We start from the raw sequence: 22,430 nt of genomic DNA on the forward strand, positions 1-22,430 counted from the left end.
TAGTTTCCACAACGAAACTCGCTCTAGAAATGTGGCGAAAAATCCAAAGAGATACTGGTCCCATGTTAAGTAAACCAGCGGAAAGGCTCAGTAAGTACCTTTACTGCGCGACAGCGACGTTAATGTTACTGATGACAGTGCCACTAAAGTGGAGTTAGTAAATGCATTTTCCGAAATTCCTTCACCAAAGAAGACGAAGAAAATATTCCAGAATTCTAAATGAGAACAGCTGCAAACATAATTTAGAAGTAGATATTTAGAAGTAGATATCCCTGGTGTTGCAAAGCAACTGAAATTACACTGTCAGTGACAGAGGAAATGATCAAATATCTTTTCAAAAAATCTCTAACGTATAACAAAAGTAGGTCTAATACATATTTTTCTGATGTTCTTTAGTAACAATTAATTTTCAGTAGTAAGCTCCTTGCCTTTACTGACCTGTTTAAAGATAATCAACAATTTAGTAAGAAATTTTAATTTTTAAAGGACTATATCTAAATGTACTGAAGTAGATTTACATCTACTATAAATGTTGGCAGCTATACTTAAATAAAAAATATTTGAGGTGCCGAAATTGTCAACCTTAGCATCAGATCAGTTTTGGGATGTCAATTTTAGGTGCAATTCAAAGGTTCAGTTCCCATTTTCTTTTACGAAAGCGTATACTATCAGTTTAACAAACCATGATATTTTAGGTACTAGTTGCGATTCTGAAGCTTCAGAAAATTATTTTAGAACTCACAATTATTTAATAGTATGGCCATAATACTGGAAGATATTGCACAGGCTTTGGACCGTGAAAATGATAAATGACCATCTACCATTCTGGCGTGTGTAAAAATCAGCCTAAATACGCTGAACTAATGTACACTCTATTTACAATTACAACTTAATATTAGCTCCGATAATGCTGCTTGAATGTTTTAATAATTTTATCTCAGTAACCTGCGAGAACTCAGTGGTCTTCATAGTTTTTAATACATTATTTTTAACGTATTTTAGTCCAGTTTCTGAATATGGGCAATGGCTTTCAAGCAAGGCCTAATGTTGCCAGTCTCTTCATATTTACGATTCTCTCTATCCTGTCGTCCAGGTTCAAGTACTTCTTCTTCCTCTTCTTACCTTCAATATTCATTTCCAATTTCATGTGCATGCAGTTTGTGAGCTCTGCTTCCTTTTTCAGGCACTCCACCAAATAGTTGATTTTAGGGTGAGGGTTTCCAATAATACTATTTATTTTGTTGTGCCACCCTTCAACAGCATTCGTCGATCGGTGCCTTTTTCCGTAACAGTCCCACATTTCTATTGCGATATCCTCATTCTCTAGCCAGTTATCCACAAAGTAGTCAAAAAATTGAGAGAACCTTCAGTTATCAGGAGCTAATCTATCGTCTTCCAGAAGAAAACTACTGCCATCTCCCATTTTAATAGAACTTCATGAAGATCAATTTCATAAGAGTTCTTAGGCTCTTGTTGGATCCCCCACTCTTGACTCCATCGACGACGCATGGTTCTCTTCATAGATTCGGAATTAGGCACCACTTTAACAAAGTCATAAACTTTATTACGTAGATTTCCCATTTCATCCGCGTATATCTCCGATAACTGTGTAGTTTCTTCTCGAGGCTTTTTCTTCGCTCTCTCCGCTTGCTTTCTCACTTTCTGAGCCGCATCGTCAGGTGGTCCACAAAGATGTTCTAACACGTTCAACACTTCTCTGTTCCTCGAAAGCAGCTTTCTCTTGCAATGATCCGCTTTTCGGCGTAAGCACATCCACGAAACAACACCTTTTTTTTTTTTTTTTCATCAGTCTACTGACTGGTTCGATGCGGCCCGCCACGAATTCCTTTCCTGTGCTAACCTCTTCATCTCAGAGTAGCACTTGCAACCTACGTCCTCAATTATTTGCTTGACGTATTCCAATCTCTGTCTTCCTCTAGTTTTTGCCCTCTACAGCTCCCTCTAGTACCTCATGTCTTAGCAGATGTCCTATCATCCAGTCCCTTCTCCTTATCAGTGTTCTCCACATATTCCTTTCTTCTCCGATTCTGCGTAGAACCTCCTCATTCCTTACCTTATCAGTCCACCTAATTTCCAACATTCGTCTATAGCACCACATCTCAAATGCTTCGATTCTCTTCTGTTCCGGTTTTCCCACACTCCATGTTTCACTACCATACAATGCTGTACTCCAGACGTACATCCTCAGAAATTTCTTCATCAAATTAAGGCCGGTATTTGATACTAGTAGACTTCTCTTGGCCAGAAATGCCTTTTTTGCCATAGCGAGTCTGCTTTTGATGTCCTCCTTGCTCCGTCCGTCATTGGTTATTTTACTGCCTAGGTAGCAGAATTCCTTAACTTCATTCACTTCGTGACCATCAATCCTGATGTTAAGTTTCTCGCTGTTCTCATTTCTACTACTTCTCATTACCTTCGTCTTTCTCCGATATACTCTCAAACCATACTGTGTACTCATTAGACTGTTCATTCCGTTCAGCAGATCATTTAATTCTTCTTCACTTTCACTCAGGATAGCAATGTCATCACCGAATCGTATCATAGATATCCTTTCACATTGTATTTTAATTCCACTCCTGAACCTTTCTTTTATTGAAATGGTAATTAAATAGACACCCTAGCTGCAAGCAGGCGTTGATACACTTCATTGGGGACATGTTGAAAATGTGTGCCCCGACCGGGACTCGAACCCGGGACCTCCTGCTTACATGGCAGACACTCTATCCATCTGAGCCACCGCGGGCACAGAGGATAGTGCGTCTGCAGGGACTTATCCCTTGCCCGCTCCCCGTGAGATCCACATTCCCAACATGTCCACAACACTACATTCGTAGTGCGTCTAATAGATGTTTGCCCATCATACTCATTACTCGTGGCAGATTAATCTACCAAGTCACGTACGAGTTCGGGCATAGCGTGTGCGTTCTTTTATTTCCATCATTGCTTCCTCGATGTACAGATTGAAGAGTAGGGGCGAAAGGCTACAGCCCTGTCTTACACCCTTCTTAATACGAGCACTTCGTTCTTGATCGTCCACTCTTATTATTCCCTCTTGGTTGTTGTACATATTGTATATGACCCGTCTCTCCCTGTAGCTTACCCCTACTTTTTTCAGAACCTCGAACAGCTTGCACCATTTTATATTGTCGAACGCTTTTTCCAGGTCGACAAATCCTATGAAAGTGTCTTGAGTTTTCTTTAGCCTTGCTTCCATTATTAGCCGTAACGTCAGAATTGCCTCTCTCGTCCCTTTACTTTTCCTAGAGCCAAACTGATCGTCACCTAGCGCATTCTCAATTTTCTTTTCCATTCTTCTGTATATTATTCTTGTAAGCAGCTTCGATGCATGAGCTGTTAAGCTGATTGTGCGATAATTCTCGCAATTGTCAGCTCTTGCCGTCTTCGGAATTGTGTGGATGATGCTTTTCCGAAAGTCAGATGGTATGTCGCCACACTCATATATTCTACACACCAATGTGAATAGTCGTTTTGTTGCCACTTCCCCCAATGATTTTAGAAATTCTGATGGAATATTATCTATCCCTTCTGCCTTATTTGACCGTTAAGCCCTCCAAAGCTCTTTTAAATTCCGATTCTAATACTGGATCCCCTATCTCTTCTAAATCGACTCCTGTTTCTTCTTCTATCACATCAGACAAATCTTCACCCTGATAGAGGCTTTCAATGTATTCTTTCCACCTATCTGCTCTCTCCTCTGCATTTAACAATGGAATTCCCGTTGCACTCTTAATGTTACCACCGTTGCTTTTATTGTCACCAAAGGTTGTTTTGACTTTCCTGTATGCTGAGTCGGTCCTTCCGACAATCATATCTTTTTCGATGTCTTCACATTTTTCCTGCAACCATTTCGTCTTAGCTTCCCTGCACTTCCTATTTATTTCATTCCTCAGCGACTTGTATTTCTGTATTCCTGATTTTCCCGGAACATGTTTGTACTTCCTCCTTTCATCAATCAACTGAAGTATTTCTTCTGTTACCCATGGTTTCTTCGCAGCTACCTTCTTTGTACCTATGTTTTCCTTCCCAACTTCTGTGATGGCCCTTTTTAGAGATGTCCACTCCTCTTCAACTGTACTGCCTACTGCGCTATTCCTTATTGCTGTATCTATAGCGTTAGAGAACTTCAAACGTATCTCGTCATTCCTTAGTACTTCCGTATCCCACTTCTTTGCGTATTGATTCTTCCTGACTAATGTCTTGAACTTCAGCCTACTCTTCATCACTACTATATTGTGATCTGAGTCTATATCTGCTCCTGGGTACGCCTTACAATCCAGTATCTGATTTCGGAATCTCTGTCTGACCATAATGTAATCTAATTGAAATCTTCCCGTATCTCCCGGCCTTTTCCAAGAATACCTCCTCCTCTTGTGATTCTTGAACAGGGTATTCGCTATTACTAGCTGAAACTTGTTACAGAACTCAATTAGTCTTTCTCCTCTTTCATTCCTCGTCCCAAGTCCATATTCTCCTGTAACCTTTTCTTCTACTCCTTCCCCTACAACTGCATTCCAGTCGCCCATGACTATTAGATTTTCGTCACCCTTTACATACTGCATTACCCTTTCAATATCCTCATACACTTTCTCTATCTGTTCATCTTCAGCTTGCGACGTCGGCATGTATACCTGAACTATCGTTGCCGGTGTTGGTCTGCTGCCGATTCTGATCAGAACAACCCGGGCACTGAACTGTTCACAGTAACACACCCTCTGCTCTACCTTCCTATTCATAACGAATCCTACACCTGTTATACCATTTTATGCTGCTGTTGATATTACCCGATACTCATCTGACCAGAAATCCTTGTCTTCCTTCCACTTCACTTCACTGACCCCTACTATATCTAGACTGAGCCTTTGCATTTCCCTTTTCAGATTTTCTAGTTTCCCTACCACATTCAAGCTTCTGACATTCCACGCCCCGACTCGTAGAACGTTATCCTTTCGTTGATTATTCAATCTTTTTCTCATGGTAACCTCCCCCTTGGCAGTCCCCTCCAGGAAATCCGAATGGGGGATTATTCCGGAATGTTTTGACAATGGGGAGATCATCATGACACTTCTTCAATTACAGGCCACATGTCCTGTGGATACACGTTACGTGTCCTTAATGCAGTGGTTTCCATTGCCTTCTGCATCCTCATGTCGTTGATCATTGCTGATTCTTCCGCCTTTAGGGGCAATTTCCCACCCCTAGGACAAGAGAGTGCCCTGAACCTCTATCCGCTCCTTCGCCCTCTTTGACAAGGCCGTTGGCAGAATGAGGCTGACTTCTTATGCCGGAAGTCTTCGGCCGCCTTCTTTAGATTCCCTGTGTTTAAGATACGCGTAACCTTTGTAATGAGCAGGAGGCCGGCCCTTGTTCGTTGTAATAACTTCCATACTGATGGTCACGTTAGGAACTTCGAAAGCAAACTGGGCGGGCGGGTGAGGAGGAAGATGAGGAGGAGGTGGTGGTGGGGGGGGGGGGGGGACACAAGAGACTGAACCCTTCGGAGCAGGTAAAACCGTGACAAATCTCCGGCGTGGCAAATGCCCGGAGTGGCAACTGTCCAGACACCCTCGCTGGACAGCGTGTCTAAGGCGTTCAGCCTGACCGCGCTGCCTCTGACGATTGTCTGTTTGAAGGCATATGGGATACTCATCGGTGAAGACAACCTAATGCCAATCCTGAGCGGTTCATTCGGCATGTTGTTGGGCCCATCTGTATCGCACTGTGTGGTGTCGTGGTTTGCAAAGATGAACCTCGCCATTCACGAGAGGAAGAGACTTCGATTTCTAAAATATATACCGAAGAGTTAGGCGACTTGCAAAATCGAGGGTATGATTTTGTTACCGAAATGCCAGAACAGCAAGCAATGAAGATGATATTATACATCCATCGGGTAAATCGAATGACTGTCAGAAAGAGCCAGAAACACGACAAGAAATTGACCTTCAAACAGAGTTACTAAACATGAATGACGGCAGCAGTATTCTCGTAAGTGGTGACAGTTTTGGAGATTCGTAGGATCATAGTTTTTAACGTAAAAGCCGGAAGAGAGGCTCTAAAGAGCAAACAAGACTTTTTTATGGATGGGACCTTCAAATGCTGTAGCAAGCAATTTTTCAAATATATAGTATTCATGCAGATTTCGGAAGTTCAAAGTACGAAACAAACATCTATCCAGTGGCTTTTGCATTCTTAACAAACGAAAGAAAATAAACATATATCCGTCTTTCCCGCAATGTTGTGCACAATGCAGAATGGAAATCCAGTAATGTCACCGTTGATTTCGAACCAGCTGCGATTTCTGCACTAAAAGTTGTGATCGTGTCGGTGCAAGTGCATGCCAGCCATATCCATATGAAGAACTCTCTGTGGAGGAAAGTGCAAGACTTGGGACTTACTTGCGAATACAGAGAAAACGAAGAAGTGAGGCTGCTAATTCGCATGTGTGCTGCTCTGGCGTTCCTTCGACCTGAAGATGTCTGCAGTGGCTGGCTCGTGATACATTCACAAGCTTTCTCAGTTTTTCGACTATTTTGTAGACAGGTGGTTGGAAAATGATGAAAACCCGATCAGTCTTTGGAACTGCCACAGACGGTGCCATCGCACCACCAACGCTGTAGAAGGTTGGCACAGCAAAATTCAAAATCTTCTCGGAAAACCGAATCCTGGAATTAAAGACGTGATCGAGTGTATGAGGACAGAAGCAGAGAACTCTGCATGTGCATTAATGAGGTCCCAGTTAAGTGTGGAAGGCAAACGAAAGAAAACAACTTATAGGAAACTTGATGAAAGGCTGGAAAAAATAGTAGGAAAGTATGAAGAGGAAGGCTTGTTTGAAAGCAATCTCTTATGTCCAAAAATTTGAATGAAGTCATATGTTAATGTTGGACGATATATATGAAAAGAATGGCAGAATGTAAATACTCATAGTAACTTACAAATTTAAAAATAAAATATAAAATTTAAAAGATTAAATACAAAAACAAAAAATTTTAAAAACACAAAAAACTGATTTTAAACACGCCTAAATGACAGTTTGCTCTTGCCATTTAGCCAGTCCAAAGCCCTGATAAAGTGTGATGGGAGTCTGTTTATTAAGAAAAATCCATACACGCAACATTATCATTTCCTATAAGAAACGACGTTTCATGTTGGAGTACCATGATTGGCTGTTATCATTTCCTATAAGAAATGACGTTTCATGTTGGAGTACCATGATTGACTGTTCATGTTTTTTCGTTTTCTCTCTGATGCAATCACAAAATTTTCTCATATGGCCTGTGTCGGCCAACGTCGTCCCTCTCCGGAAACAATCGGAAACATATATACAAAATTACAAACATATAATTTAAAAATTGTATCTCTTCTATTTGTCAAAAGCATACTTTAAAATAAACATCAAAAAGTATGGCTCATAACTACGAATAGTATAACATGTACATGTGTTGTCGCATAATGTGCGAAGATGAAAGCCCCCTGTACAAGGGCTGTGCGTATGTAACTCTAGGTGCAACGTGAGAAGCCGTGTACAACAATTTCACCTATACTCGCGCCAAACCCTGGACTTTTAGTTAGTACGACAATGCGTCTTAGATACATTACATGTACTATATGCTGATCCACGGCTGCGGCCCATATTTTACATTATGTTTATTTTAAAGTATTCGTTGTGAAGTACAAGTGATTACATCTTTAAATTCTGTGTTTGTAAATTGGTTTCTCAGTTTTCGCTTGTAGTCTCTGAAGATATAGTATAAGTAAAAATCATCTAACAGAAAAAATGATCACTTCTCATAATAAGTAACGTAGTATTACGAATCGTATTCGGTCATCACTAGTCCCCTTCACCCTTTGACGAAGTAAAAGTACGTTTACAGAGACTGTAAAAATTTGCAGACAATATAGGCCGGCAGTGTTGTCTGGAAATGCCACGGCCACACGAATTACAGCCAATTGTACGGCAACATTGCCGGCCACTGTTGCCCGGCAATATTTGCGGCAAAACATTTCCGGGCCAAATGTGTTTACATGAGCCTCGCTATGGCCGCGTAATAAACAAAAGCAAGATAGTGGATGTGAGTGGAGCTCTCCTACATTTGCATTCTACAAAGAAAAAAATTAGTAAGAAGAAAAGAAATAGAGCATCACGGATGCTTTCTTTTTTAAAACAGGCTAACTGCTTCCGAAGCTTTAGCTTGGGACTGGGAACATACCTTTTCCCGAATGCTGAAATCCGATTTCGAATATGTCGTTCAAAAGTAATTCGTACGAGAACTGGTAAAACCAATACCGCTATTATCTACGTATATCTATACGAGTTGCAACCGTTCGTTTTCGGCTAGTGGGGGTTGACACAGAGCTCTCTCAAGAGCTGAAAGAAATACAATTTTAAAAGTTTACACCAGAGCTGCTAGTTATTTAGTATTGGCTGACAAGTTTTGGGCTTTGCCAATTTTCAGATGGCAGTCGTTACAGAGAATAAAATTTGTAATGAGTCGATGCGTCGAAAGTAGGTAATAAATGTAGCCTATCAGTAATAGTACGCTTCATATGGCAGCTACTTACGTACTTTGCATTTAGGATGTGTTTGGTGTGGACAGTTCTGTTTGTGTATGAAGATGGTATCTGTTCTTTCACACATGTCCGAAAATGATACGGTACAGTAAGGTGTAAACATAATTGTGACATCTTCGAACGAAGATATGAGATACATTTAGGTGTGGTGACGTAAGTAGAATTGTCACACCGAACACATCCTAAATACAAAATACGTAAATACTTACCATATGAACCATATTATTTATGATACCTGTATCATCTACTATCAACGTATCGAATCGCAAAAGATTTTGTTCTGTGTAAGAAGTGGCTTGTAAAAATGGGCGAAGTCCGAAACTAGTCAACCAACACTAAAGAATTAACTACCAGCTTTGTTGTAAATGTTTAAAAAATGTCTTTTCTTACACATTTTTGAGCTGCCAGATGTGACGCACTGAAAAATTTTCAATATGCTTCATGGTACAAGGCATTTGCAATGCTTTGGTGGAAGGGCTCAAAGATTTTATTAAAGTAGTAATTGACCAGAGTTATAAGGCGTGCAAAGTAATGTATACAACCATCGTAATAAAATAATAACAGTTTGCAAGTTGATGCACAGTTAAAATTTTCGATGAAACTTCAGAAATATTCAGGCGTTTTAATAACCGATGTAGAATAAAATTTCTATTCAGTACTGCAGATCTGCTAAAACGATAGCAGTGAGAACGCCATTTTTGAGAAAACGCTCTTTATGTACATTACTTTCTGCTTCTTCGCCTCTAGTTGTAGATGTATTTATCACGTTCGTGGATTTCTCATTGGCTGTCTCGTTTGCCCAGTTTTACTTACCTGTAGCTGCTTCTGTATTTCTGCATTCTTGGAGCAGTGGTTCGTGTAACTCACTAGACGAACCTAATCTCCAAGAACGAAATAATGCTGTTTGACACAGCAGCACTGTCGGCTGAGGAAGAAGAATACATGAATCGATGCTGCGAGTGAAACGTAAACACATGCAGACAAGAACTGAGACGGATATCGCCCGGGCACTGACGTGTTGCAGCAGTGTTGCTGGCAACATTACTGCGGCCACACATTGCAGTAATACACTCCTGGAAATGGAAAAAAGAACACATTGACACCGGTGTGTCAGACCCACCATACTTGCTCCGGACACTGCGAGAGGGCTGTACAAGCAATGATCACACGCACGGCACAGCGGACACACCAGGAACCGCGGTGTTGGCCGTCGAATGGCGCTAGCTGCGCAGCATTTGTGCACCGCCGCCGTCAGTGTCAGCCAGTTTGCCGTGGCATACGGAGCTCCATCGCAGTCTTTAACACTGGTAGCATGCCGCGACAGCGTGGACGTGAACCGTATGTGCATCTCCTACACTGGCCGTACACCACTGGTGATCGTCGAGGGGACACTGAATAGTGCACGGTACATCCAAACCGTCATCGAACCCATCGTTCTACCATTCCTAGACCGGCAAGGGAACTTGCTGTTCCAACAGGACAATGCACGTCCGCATGTATCCCGTGCCACCCAACGTGCTCTAGAGGGTGTAAGTCAACTACCCTGGCCAGCAAGATCTCCGGATCTGTCCCCCATTGAGCATGTTTGGGACTGGATGAAGCGTCGTCTCACGCGGTCTGCACGTCCAGCACGAACGCTGGTCCAACTGAGGCGCCAGGTGGAAATGGCATGGCAAGCCGTTCCACAGGACTACATCCAGCATCTCTACGATCGTCTCCATGGGAGAATAGCAGCCTGCATTGCTGCGAAAGGTGGATATACACTGTACTAGTGCCGACATTGTGCATGCTCTGTTGCCTGTGTCTATGTGCCTGTGGTTCTGTCAGTGTGATCATGTGATGTATCTGACCCCAGGAATGTGTCAATAAAGTTTCCCCTTCCTGGGACAATGAATTCACGGTGTTCTTATTTCAATTTCCAGGAGTGTATAAGGCTTTCGGCTCTCCTACCTGCCGAGCGGCGTTTCTACCTGCCGGGCGGAGATCGGACGGAGAGATTATAGGACCTTTCCTCGACCTTTTCTGGGTGCCAATTATTTCACAGGAATCGTTAGCGCTAGGATTTCACCCGGAACAAGTCCCGCCCACTCACCCCCGGTTTTCCCGGTCTTTGTTCGACGCCTGGGCATCGTTTCAGTTCACCCACGTGGTTTACCGCGTTCGGCTGCACTTGCAGTAAATGTTACATTAATATCTTGCTAGGTCTTAAATTTTCCCCGGTAGTTAAAAGACACATTACAAGAAACGTGCACAATTGGCCTCAGCTGTGCCAGGTACTTCCACAGAAAACAATGTATCACTGAATTCTTTACATACGAGAACTCAGTATCCAGATGAATAGCCTATTAAGAAACATACTTCTATGTGAGGAAAAGCACCCAAACCTAAAACAGGATAAACCTACCCTCAAAGAATAATTTGTTTGGAGAAAGAGGAACCACAGTGTACTTGACACTTAAGTTTCAGAACTCAGGCAATATATGTGAAACAAGCACCAATGTTCACTATACTTCCAGAGGGCATCAAAATTACTTTGTTGTTGCTAGATCGATCCAAGCTGATTTTGCGTGCTATTCACTGAATAGTTTTGCTGAAAAATTTTAGGGGTGAAAGAAGAACTAGCACACCATGAAGGACGTTTTACAGCCGTGAAACACCGCAGAATATATTTCCTCCATAACTGCTCTGTGACAAACATAAACATCACATTATTATTTTTAAAATATGGTTTGAATGACATTTACGAAATTAATCAATCTTTTGGTTAAAAACAGACAGGACAAAGAATAACGACACATTATTTTCCTGAGACGTTTGCAACAGCATATAGGTCACTAATCACACAGAAACACCCACAATTCTTTGTAACCTCGTTTATAATGCGCAGGTATGGTATTGGAAGAATTTACAAGTTAAAATTCACCCATTACCCATGCAAATACTAACGAAATATGTCATACATGCAAATATCTTACTGCTTTCATTAGGCATTTCTACTTTATGACATTCTTATATTCTTTAATTTTCGTGAGCTACTATGAGGGCCTACATAAACAAAACAACCTTCACTTATTTCTATATAACGGTGATTTTAGACAACGGAGTTATTCGAGAGCATCCGTGGCTTTACTGCCGACATGACAGATTCAAGGCCATTGTTTTCGCATTGTATGTTTGCTTTGCTGTTTCCCTCAAATAAACATATTATAGTAAGTGAATTAGTTAATGAAAATTTCTCCTTATTGCCCCTAAATAACATCACGTTATTTTTTGTTTTCTATTGCTGGTGATGCTTTCCATTCTCTATAAATATTTTTATTTCTTTAATAATGCAGATTCATATTACATTACTATCCAGAAAAGCTTAAATTTCTTATCGTTACTGAATTTCGTCACAGTATAACACGTGTTGGACTGCGACGATAACAACTTTGTTGTAGCTTCCAGTTTGCGGAACTGGCGGCTGTTTAGGGGAGGGCCTTACACCATGGATAGGCGTGGAGGGGGGTGACTGGGCGGGACTTGTTCCGGGTGAAATCCTAGCGCTAAGGGCACGTAATTTCACTGGGTGCGAATTTCACTGGCACACCGACCATGCCATTGAAAGTCTGGGCTCGGACCCCTTAGATTGTTGTTAGCATTCTACGAGGTGCGACAATAAAGTAATGAGACTGATGTGAAAAAATTTTTGCTTACCGTTTTAGACAAGTTTAGTGTTGTCTCCTTCAAAGTAGTTCCCTTCTGATTGTACACATTTTTTCCAGCGCTTCTGCCATTGATGGTAACATTTCTGGAACTCATCTTCTGTAATATTCTCCAAGACCCTCGTCACAGCTTTTTGGACATTTTGTGTTGTTTGAAAATGGTGTCCCTTGACCGCCGTTTTGACTTTTGGAAATAGAAAAAAAGTCGCACAGAGCTTTTATCTGGTGAGTAAGGTTCCTGTGGTAGTACTGAAATTTGTTTTGAGATTAAAAATTGCTGTTCTGACAGAGCGCATTATCGTATTGCAGAATCCAATTATCAGCAATGTTGGCACAGACACAAAGTACTCTTTTACGAAGTCTTTCTAAGATTTCTTTGTAGTAATATTGGTTAACTGTTTGTCCAGGAGGCACCCACTCATTATGAACAGTTCCCTGTGCATACAAGCATGCATTTCACTTTTGACTTTGACTTGCGAGCTTTCTTTGGTCTGAGTGCTTCCTTTGAGCACCATTGCGAACTTTGGCGTCTTGTCTCCGGATCGTACTGAAAAAACCAACTTTCATCACCAGTGATAACACGGCTCAACAATTCGGATTTATTTCCACTTGCTCTAACAGATCGGCTTCCGCATTTTTTCGTCTTTCTCGCTGTTGTGCTGTGAGGTTTTTGGGGACCATTATGCACAAATCTTTCTCACACCAAGATCTTCAATCATTATTAGACGAACTGTTCCTCGATTGATGTTCAGTTCTTCTGAAATCATTTTCACGGATAATCTTCGATCAGATCGTACCAGTTCACCCTCCCTGGCGAATTTGACATCTGTCCATGAGGTTGATGGTCGTCCACTGCAGTCTTCAACTTCAACATTTGTTCTGCCTTCACTAAACATTTTATGCCAACGAAAAACTTAAGCTCTTGGCATAACCTCCTCTCCAAAAGCCTTCTGAAGCTTACCATAAGTTTTTGTCGCGTTTTCACCCAATTTAACGCAAAAAGAAATGGCATACCATTGCACAATATTATGCGGTTCCATTGCCACGGCGAGATACACAAACACGTGTTAACTTATTACAGCAGAACTCACGACTGAGCAGTTGCATCGATGTGCCGCTTGGACTAGAAGCAGCTTATAGACCAAGGTCAAAGATGCTGTGCCTACGAAAGCCTGCAGGGTTGTCACATCTTGCAAAGATGCACCTTGTATGTCTCCAAGAGAAAAGGTGCACGAGGAATATTCTGTTCTGATTGGTCAGTTTTCTTTAAGGCCAATAGTACAACATTATTCTCCGGCGTTAGCCCGCGCTTTTCATGACTGACCAATCACAAATAACACACTTTCCAACTGTGCTTTTTCGCGAAATAAATATTTAACATACTGATTTTTTTTATACATGACGTCATTAACTATTCTCATTTGCACTTGAATTAGCTTTCCTTTTACCATAAACTTACTTAACATATTGTGATACAAAATTCCCCATTGTACAAAGTTCATCAATAGAACAATGATCAACATATTTACTTTAGACCACATTCATGCATCATTCACACAACATATACAAAATTGTACAAACATAAATAGACAAAAAAGCCTTTAAGAAATAAGCAGAACAGCTCACAAAAACATTCTCTTGACCTGGTTTTTGAATGTCTCTGTCCGCTGCTGTACTGTGGTGGATGAAAATTAGAACTATGTACTCGACTGAACCCGCTTCACACCATCTGTCACTGAGCACGCATGAGTCATTCTGCCGATACACAGACTCTAGACAGGAGCGACATAAGTACAATTTTTTTTTTCAAAAGTTTTAGAATTATAGAAATTATCGATCCTGGCTTCAAATTTTAAATCTTTCAAAAAATTCTCATTCTTGTAAACTAAAACTACAAATTGCTTACTCTGGACTTGGCAGTCTACAGCTAACCTATTCTAATCTTTTAATTTCTTTATGAAAAATCATTTCTTACTTCACAAAATTGATGGAAATTTTCAATACAAATTATCAACATATTAATAACATTTTCAACATTCTTAAATTCATGTTTCATGAAAGCTTTTTGAGGTTAACTACTTGTCCACTTCTTTTTAAGGCACTGTGATTTGTGTCATTCCATTTAATAATGGCATTTCTCCTACCTTAGCACCGGCACATCACTATAGTCTTTTAGTCACATATGTTTCCCTTGTTTTTGATTATGGCAACTTTGCATTGTACTGTCGATAGCATTCTTCCATTCTCCACATATCTGTCCTTCCAGGGTTTACAACCATGCAAGATTGTTCCTGGAACCATACTTCCATCTAAGACTACTTTCTTTACATACATTCTAATGCACAATCACTTATTATAGCAAGAACTTATTTAGAAATTTTATATTTCGTTTAACTTGACTTCAAGTGAAAGTAAATTAACAGAGTATTGCCTCTTTATTTTACTTTAACCAATCTACTAGAACATTTTCTTCCAGAATTTATTTCCTGTAGAAGACTTAATGAGTTTTTACAAAAAAATAGTTGCTATTGAAAGCAAGACTTCAAAACTTTTTCTTTACTTTAACTCAGCTTGAGAACAATGTGAAAAAAACATTTCACATAAAGCAATTATTTACAAACATTTTATAATACATAGTTACCACTTTTATGCAGTGTCTCTTTGCATCACTTCTTCTTTATGTTTTTTACTACTACTGGGCAGAAACATAATTATATATACATATATATATAACCTCCACATTCTTTCATATTCCTTTTATAATAACTGTTCTTCAGTTTCATCCAGGTACAATTTTCGTCACATGAGTTAAACTTCCTTTAACTATGTGGCCACTGTATATTCCTTATCATCGTTACAACATGCCTTTCCCTGGGCACTAAACTTTAGTGCTCATCATCAAAATTGTTACCGATTTCATGCTTAATGTCACTTTCAGGATTTACATTACACCCACTAGTTGCATTAACTGACGTACTGAAGCACATTCTACGACACTGTCCATAAATAACAAAAAGTATCGTCAAAAACCTCCTCTTTTACTTTAGCATCTACTCCTTCTTTCTGTTAAGGCGCGTTATTTTGTGAAGCACTTACACTGAATAAGAGTTCTTCCTCTATTACCGTATTTACAAAATCTTCATCACTTTGCATGTTACTCAGTATTCCAGCACACACACCCACACACAAATGTAGAAAACTTACCTTTCGTTAAATGCTGCAGCCTTGGCGTGCTGAAATTGCGAGTCCGACCTCCTGCGTCTGCCGTCCCAGTTTCAGGGTCCCCGCTCGTCGTGTAAGTTGGCAGCGCTGCCCTGCTCGTTGATACCGCTATGACGCCGTCTGCTGCTTCGATGCACGATTGTGGCTGTTCAACATCTTTTTCTTTCTTGAACGTCTCTCCGGCAACTCTTACAGGTTCCATTCAAAATTCCACTTATACCAATTTACTTAATTTTTCATCATCGTTCACTGTACGGTCTTTCACAAAATTTCTCTCAACCTCGGATTCAACGTACTTTCTACTACGGCTTTTTAACTGTTTTCCCGGCACAGATGCACCATGTGAGGCGGCGCGGTTTCCTTTCATCCTTTGCCTGCAGCTACCTACGAGACTCAGAGGGTCCTAGACACGGGTTCCCAGGTAGATGCCGTGTTTCTTGACTTCCGCAAGGCGTTCGATACAGTTCCCCACAGTCGTTTAATTAACAAAGTAAGAGCATATGGACTATCAGACCAACTGAGTGATTGGATTGAAGAGTTCCTAGATATCAGAACGCAGCATGTCTTTCTCAATGAAGAGAAGTCTTCCGAAGTAAGAGTGATTTCAGGTGTGCCGCAGGGGAGTGTCGTAGGACCGTTGCTATTCGCAATATATGTATGTACATCACCTTTTTGCGGATGATGCTGTAATATATCGAGTGGTTGTAACAATGGAAAATTGTACTGAAATGCAGGAGGATCTGCAGCGAATTGACGCATGGTGCAGGGAATGGCAATTGAATCTAAATGTAGACAAGTGTAATGTGCTGCGAATACACAGAAAGATAGATCCCTTATCATTTACCTACAATATAGCAGGTCAGCAACTGGAAGCAGTTAATTCCATAAATTATCTGAGAGTAGGCATTAGGAGTGATTTAAAATGGAATGATCATATAAAGTTGATCGTCGGTAAAGCAGATGCCAGACTGAGATTCATTGGAAGAATCCTAAGGAAATGCAATCCGAAAACAAAGGAAGTATGTTACAGTACACTTGTTCGCCCACTGCTTGAATACTGCTCAGCAGTGTGGGATCCGTACCAGGTAGGGTTGATAGAAGAGGTAGAGAAGATCCAACGGAGAGCAGCGCGCTTCGTTACAGGATCATTTAGTAATCGCGAAAGCGTTACGGAGATGATAGATAAACTCCAGTGGAAGACTCTGCAGGAGAGACGCTCAGTAGCTCGGTACGGGCTTTTGTTGAAGTTTCGAGAACATACCTTCACCGAGGAGTCAAGCAGAGTATTGCTCCCTCCTGCGTATATCTCGCGAAGAGGCCATGAGGACAAAACCAGAGAGATTAGAGCCCACACAGAGGCACACCGACAATCCTTCTTTCCACGAACAATACGAGACTGGAATAGAAGGGAGAACCGATAGAGGTACTCAAGGTACCCTCCGCCACACACCGTCAGGTGGCTTGCGGAGTGTGGATGTAGGTGTAGATGTAGAACTCACTGCAGCAGGTTTCCCGTTGGAAATTCGAGCAGAAACCTGCCGAACTGCAACTCGCACCAGGCTGCATACGACGTAACTATTCCAAGAATCGGGAAAAGGTTTTTTAATTTCGAATGAAAGGTGGAAATACCGGCAAAACTTCGGTATATTCAGAACATTGATAATACACACATTCACTGCCGAACCCGTGCTAATCTTAACAGAGTCATGCACAAACTCTTTCATTCACGCTAGCAAGTATTTCCCGAAATCTGAACAGCTATAGAACACAGATTGTTCTTAAATGAAATTGCTGACCGTTCCAAGTTTCCAAGTGTTTATCAAACCGTTGTCTCACCAAAAACAGCACGAGGCACCGTTGAAAACTAATAAATTTAATAAGCGAACAACAGTGCACGAACAGCTTTGTCAGTACTTAGCTTTAGAACCGCCATAGTCGGAGATGCACGGGGCGAAATGCACAGTGCTGGGACTTCGATGAACGACTAAGCTAGGGTGTCCATTCGTCCCGTTTTCCCCGGGACAGTCCCGTTTTTTACCAAAATGTCCCGCTGTCCCGATAGTTATTTTGGGGACGCTCAAATGTCCCTTTTTTTATGATTCCGCTTGGCTAGAGTATTTTACGTTACTCGTTGTTTGACTAGCTATTAACTGCGCAATTATTTAGCGCTAGGAGGCGTGTGATGACTTTCAGCATACCCCAAACACGTACCGAACTGTCAAAAATCGCAAGTAATTTTAAATATTAAAGAATGGTGTTTACCATTTCTCATACCTTTTAAAGCATTTGACTGGGTTAATACTGAAAAGGAGCAGCTACAGAGAAATAATATTCAGGACTGTTGTGGTTTTGTCAAAAGTATTGTACCAAATTTTCCTGTCGATGAAGACGAACTGTTCGATGAATTATCGTGTGCACAGAACCTCATAAAAAGTGAAGAAGGAGACAAAGAAAGTGTTAGTGCAACGTGGTGTAAAATATTTGCTTATTTCAAAAGTAAAAACATTAACATGAAAAACATGATTCATTTGGTGGAGTTTTGTCTGGCAATTCCTGGGTCAAATGCTGCTATGGAACGTGTGTTTTCGTTAGTGAACTCTTTGTGGTCAGATGAAAAAAAAACAGAATGAAAGTTTAAACAGTGAGAGCCTTGCTCATTGTCAAAACACACTTTAATGGTGTATCGTGTACCGACTCTTATGATACAATTTCAAACGAAAATGCACTTCTTGATAAAGTACATAAAAGTGAAAAGTACGGTGATAGTGTGGCAGAATAATTGAAAAAAGTGATTTGGGATCATCTGAGTGCACGTTGTAAAGGTAAACTTGTATGTGTATTAAATTTAGTCAATACAATATTTAAGTCCCGTTTTTTTCCTTCATTGTCCCACGTTTTTCTCTAATTTATTTTAAATGTCCCCTTTTTCAATGAAAATGAAATGGACACCCTAGACTAAGCACACTCAGGAATAACAGGCCAATCGATCAGTAACGCAAAAATAAAGATTGAGATGAATGAAAATCCACTAATAAATTACTTTTACAGCAAACATTCACACCAATAATCTTTAAAATAAGTATCTGAAGTTGTTTTTTTTTCTTTAACTAATTTGTGCCTGATTTTATTCAGAGAAGGTCAGTAATGAACGTAAATACCGTAAATGTAAATGTGATTCAAAAAGTACTTGAAGTGAAGTGAAGCACAGCTGAACAGCAAGAAACTCTTAGCGCGCAATCCCCGCAACAATAGTATTAGAGAATCTTTGAGTATGGACTCTAAAAAAAAAAAGACAATCGATTTATTAATAAAAAAGAGGACTATTGATCTGTATCTTGTGGAAAGAGGACGTGTTGCTAGGCCGTCGCTCAGAACGTATTGTTACATTTACTGAAAATTGATATTTTAGTGATAAAACCGAGTGAAGTATGTGTAAGAATTGCCAAACATTTATGTATACAAATTTTCTGGAAGTGAAGAATAGAAATATCTTGTTTTTGGAAAAGGAGGTGAACTTCATTGTCGTCGCCGTCTATCAATCGACAGAATTGTAAGTGTACAAAGTTCACTAAAGTACAGGAAAAAAAAAGGAATTCATTCTCTATAGTTTTCATTCAGTAAGTAACAACCTCTCATAATTTCTTAATTACAGTAATTGGATTATGTTCTTGTACAACAGTATGGTGCTGAACTCCACTGACTAATTTTGATGTAGCAGGACGTGTAGTTTGAAGGACGTTTGTGTGCCAAGCAGTCTCCTTTTCTCACAAAAAGCAGATTGCTGTTTGATCTTACTTACTTACAACAGTGGTCCCTTAGGTATAAAAAGCTACGAAAACTTGGGCTCAAAGCTATCCGCAATACGGCCAAGTAACTAACAGAGTCATATTTTAAACCATAAATTGCAATACGTCACCAACTGGTGTAGAAGCTGATCATTCAAAGAGGCAGCAACCAAAATTCAGGTACCAGTTACGACTTAAAGTAAAAATCTCAATCAAAAATCAATTTCTCTCTCTCCATACGCATATATAAATATTGATATTATTATTAAAAAAAGTCATTTTACAAAGCTGAAAACTATAAAATATTGGCGAGCGATTTGAACAGCAGGCCAGCGCACCAAAATATTTTCACGTTGTCGAACCTGGTTCTGGTGTAACATAACAGACAGTTTCGGTTACAACACAAAATTGACATTATCTTTGTCTTTTCATTCCGGTTATTCACCACGCCTCAACCCTGCGCGACCAGAGCTACATTTTACACCTCAAATTTTCCAGTCTGTACTCTCAACCTATCCCTGATGATCGGGAAGTCTGGCATTAATATTCACTACTCATCATGACAAACATGGGAAATGTTACAAAAGCAAATGACTGAAACAGTACCTGCAAGAACTGGAATCAGCTGTGTTTTAAGCTGCAACTGTTACATAGTACAGGAGGAGTAGAGAGTTTTGACCTGATTATAACAATTTACAACAGAATAACCGTTGACATAATAATTTACATTTGATGCCGTTACATAGATTAGTGTTACTAGTTTTTTTTTAAGACCACTTACGTTAGTAAACCTCAACGTGTGCTCCCTTGGTAGCTCGGAGAATGTCGAGGCCGTATTCAAGTTCCCCAAAAAATGGTTCAAATGGCTCTGAGCACTATGGGACTTAACATCTGAGGTCATCAGTCCCCTAGAACTTAGAACTACTTAAACCTAACTAACCTAAGTACATCATACACATCCATGCCCGAGGCAGGATTCGAACCTGCGGCCGTAGCAGTCGCGCGGTTCCAGATTGAAGCGCCTAGAACCCCTCGGCCACCGCGGCCGGCTTCAAGATCCCGCCAGGTGTTTCGTAACATATCTTCTGTCACAGTACCCACAGGAGCTTGTATCCTAGCCTTCAGTTCGTCGTCGTCAGCAACTGGTGTGACGAAGTCTCCGTCCTTGATATGGCCCCCAAAAAAAGTCAAGGGGCGTAATGTCTGGACAGCGTGGTTACCGGGGTGTTGGACTGTTCCTTCCAAACCACCGATGCGGACATTACTCCCCTCCCCAGACATTACGCCCCTTGACTTTTTCTGGGGCTATAATATAGATTTCAGTGGTAACTCAGTCTGTATCTTTCCCTTGGGCTGACATTGAACTATTGAATATATCTTCTTCCATTGCGAAAGTTTTTGAAATAGATAGGGCAGCTCTTGAAATAATATTATTAAAAAATTATTTGTTTCTCGAAAGTGTTGCAGAACCCAAAACACGTTGGCCTCTAATTCCTCAGGAGAAATATGCCATTTTTCTTGATGTTGCTCTCGCCAGCCGGGGCGGCCGAGCGGTTCTAGGGGCTACAGTCTGGAACCGCGCGACCGCTGCGGTCGCAGGTTCGACTCCTGCCTCGGGCATGTATGTGTGTGATGTCCTTAGGTTAGTTAGGTTTAAGTAGTTCTAAGTTCTAGGGGACTGATGACCTCAGAAGTTAAGTCCCATAGTGCTCAGAGTCATTTTTAGTGTTGCTCTTAGAATAAAGGGCCTTGTTTGCTGCCACCTACCTGTGTGAATCACTGTTTTCAAATATGAACTTTATAAATAATAGAAACAGAACAAGGTTGACTGATGAACATCTGGACTCGTGTATTCGACTAAGTGTAACAAGTTTACACCAAATATCGAGGAAATTATTGACAAAACTGCTACTCAGATTTCACATTAAATTTAAAATAATTCTTGTGTTATTGGTATGAGAATATATTTGAGAATATTATGAAATAAAATTATTATGTTTCGAATAAGTAGTGAAGATTTAAAACTCTTATTTTAAATAGTTATTTTACAGTACTGGTATCCAAAAATTAAAAATGTAACAACTGAATTTTTAAAAGTTGGTCACTTTGATATGTTGGTAAGGAATGGTAGATCGTGAAGGCTTTGTGGTTGCCTAGCCTTGGGCTATATCAGGGACATAGTCCTCGGCACACCAGCTGCTGACGTCGACGAACTGAAGGCTAGAATACAAGCTGCTGTGGGTACTGTGACAGAAGATATGTTACGAAACACTTGGCGACAACTGGAATAACGCCTCGACATTCTTCGAGCTACCAAGGGAACACACATTCAGGTTTACTAACGTAAGTGGTCTTAAAAAAACTACACTACTGGCCATTAAAATTGCTACATCAAGAAGAAATGCAGATGATAAACGGCTATTCATTGGACAAATATTTTATACTAGAACTGACATGTGATTACATTTTCACGCAATTTGGGTGGATAGATCCTGAGAAATCTGTACCCAGAACAACCACCTCTGGCCGTAATAACGGCCTCGATACGCCTGGGCATTCAGTCAAACAGAGCTTGGATGGCGTGTACAGGTACAGCTGCCCATGCCACTTCAACACGATACCACAGTTCATCAAGAGTAGTGACTGGCGTATTGTGACGAGCCAGTTGCTCGACCACCACTGACCAGACGTTTTCAATTGGTGAGAGATCTGGAGAATGTGCTGGCCAAGGCAGCAGTCGAACATTTTCTGTATCCAGAAAGGCCCGTACAGGACGTGCAACATACGGTCGTGCATTGTCCTGCTGAAATATTGGGTTTCGCGGGGATCGAATGAAGGGTAGAGCCACGGGTCGTAACACATCTGAAATGTAACGTCCACTGTTCAAAGTGCCGTCAATGCGAACAAGAGGTGACCGAGACGTGTAACCAATGGCACCCCATACCATCGCGCCGGGTGATACGCCAGTATGGCGATGACGAATACGCGCTTCCAATGTGCGCTCACCCCGATGTTGCCAAACACGGATGCGACCATCATGATGCTGTGAACAGAACCTGGATTCAGCCGAGAGATGACGTTTGCCAATCGCGCACCCAGGTTCGTCGTC

The 22,430-nt window shown here is 40.9% G+C and overlaps 1 protein-coding gene and 1 non-coding gene across 2 annotated transcripts in view; both read right to left on the minus strand.

Moving 5' to 3' along the window:
• Nucleotides 1-22,430, minus strand: part of LOC124719695 (chymotrypsin-like protease CTRL-1) — a 122,124-nt gene that overhangs the window by 75,524 nt on the left and 24,170 nt on the right. The gene's annotated exons all lie outside the window — the stretch shown is intronic.
• On the minus strand, nt 2,691-2,765 carry Trnat-ugu. Its single transcript has one exon. It is a non-coding gene; the product is annotated as a tRNA-Thr (tRNA).

The sequence above is a fragment of the Schistocerca piceifrons genome, chromosome 11 (assembly GCF_021461385.2).
Source record: "Schistocerca piceifrons isolate TAMUIC-IGC-003096 chromosome 11, iqSchPice1.1, whole genome shotgun sequence".
Taxonomy (NCBI): Eukaryota; Metazoa; Arthropoda; class Insecta; order Orthoptera; family Acrididae; genus Schistocerca; species Schistocerca piceifrons.